Here is a 2,174-nt window from a genome sequence, read left to right on the forward strand (position 1 = left end):
ATACTAGTAAATTCTTGCTTTGCTTCATTATTTGGAGATAAGCATCTTCTTTTTCTCCTTCCCTCCACAACAATACCAAAGAAGAATAGCCTAAACATTGCTGTGTGGTATGTCATCTTTGTGTAGTAGAAACCTTCGTATCTATTGTTTACCTCGAAAATACGAATAACAATTAAATTTGATTTGTGGTTTTAAAGATACGTGATTAGATTCAATACCAATAAATAATCAAGAAAAATGAAGTAGAAATGAAAGAGACAAGTGAATCAAACCAATGTTGCTTTACAGCGGTGACCTCGCGGTGGGCTTAGAACAACAAGAACGATTAAGTAAGAAAAGTAAAGTAAGAACAGTAGAGCTAAAGGACAATGCTGATGAACAGTAGACAAAAGTAGAGAGTATATTCTTTTCTCAGTGATTATGTGTTGTTACAAATGATTGGGGTCCCCTTTATATAATAGTGGAATCCTAAATATGGAATATTTTTATTTACAGTAGGGAATATTCCTGACACAGCTGTCTAACCGCCTAGTACGGAATCGTACAATAATATTTCGGGATTTGCTTCCTGATCTTGAGGACGTGGCAGGAATCTAGCCCATTTTGTTACAAGTTCATAACGGTACGATTCCGGGATCGAGCGTACTTGGCCCCGGTATTCCTCGTACTCTTATCTCTCGAGCATTGCGTTCTGTCTTCGAACTCTAATCTGGTCCACCGGGCTCGAACTCGACCTCGCCCAGACTCGGGCCTAGGATGGACCCTCGAGCCTATAAATCGGAGGTATATGATTTTGACCGTATACAGATAGTCCCCGCGTTTCTTAGAGTAAGATAATAAGAAACGATTTTATCCTTGTTTTCCCGGAGTCTTTAGTGATGACGTCATTTCCGTGACGTAGGCGCTCGAAGCAATTGAAACATCCCGTCGGTTCACTTTCCCAAAATATTGAATGTATGCCAGTATTGGTCGGCCACTAGCGCCGTCGAACCGTTGTTGCTCTTTTATAAATATGAGGCTATTCCTTTGAGTAAAGAAATTTACTTTTTCATTGTATCTTTCCCTTCTTCATCTCTTTCTCTAATCATCTGTTTCCACCGCCTCTTTAAGCGCCGGAAAACGCCAGACTTTTGTAAAAACACCATATTCCGACACAGTCTGTATCCTTTAGCTTGACATCATGGCTAAAACTTCCAAAACGGTCCCCAAAAAAGATAAGGCGCCAACTTCTTCTACCTCTCAGTCGGCCAAACCGGTGGTGCCGCCAACTCTTGAAGAAATCACCCCCGACCCTTGCGTAATTAAAAAAGACTTTGGTATTAAAAATCCCTCCCGGGCCGATGTGAGCATATGTCTCGATATCTTAGTTTGTTATCGGAGAAGAACCTAGAAGCAATGAAGAGGGACTGCGGCTGGGGCAACGAGGTCTTGGTTCAGATCCCGGGCCCCGAGGAAAGCATTACTACCCACGTGGAGGAGTTTTTAAGTATTTACACTTACCCCTTCACATTGGATCCCCTTGATCCGGTGGTGATCGAGTTCTGCAAAACATATGAAGTCACCCTTGGCCAAATTCACCCCTTCTTTTGGTGCATCGTGATCATATTACGCTACTTTTCTGAAAAGGCCGAGGGATTGGAATTCACCCTTAACCACCTGATTCGATTGTATCGGCCCCAACTGTTTCGAGGGCTTATCAAGCTGCAACGTCGAACAACGAAAGCCTTCTTTGCCAGTAACAACGAAACTAAAGATCGAGGATGGATGAGCCGGTTCGTCAGAGTAAAGACTTCGGATGTCATCCCCAGGGATAAAATGCCGTTCCTGGAGAGGTGGAACTTTAATCGTAAGTAGAGTTCTTCTTCTCAGTATTTATTCATATTCAACTTTCATGTCTCACAATGCCTTCACCTTTTTTGTAGCTACTGCCTGGGCACCTCACGCGGTTCCCGACCTCGAGGATTGGGTCCGAAAATTAGCTGTCATCTCCTCCTACGATGAGCGCAAATGGCGTGAATTATCGAGGGGCAAGTGGGAGGCCAGACATCATGGTAAATTCTCTTCCCAAGTTTCTAATACTTCTAATATATTGGTGGCGTCAACTCATTCATATTTACTTGTGCAGGCATCGGAGATGTCTCCAAAATGAGGCAAGCCCCGCCTAGGGAAGGGAC

This window comes from Nicotiana attenuata, chromosome 10, assembly GCF_001879085.1.
Source record: "Nicotiana attenuata strain UT chromosome 10, NIATTr2, whole genome shotgun sequence".
In the NCBI taxonomy this organism is placed as follows: domain Eukaryota; kingdom Viridiplantae; phylum Streptophyta; class Magnoliopsida; order Solanales; family Solanaceae; genus Nicotiana; species Nicotiana attenuata.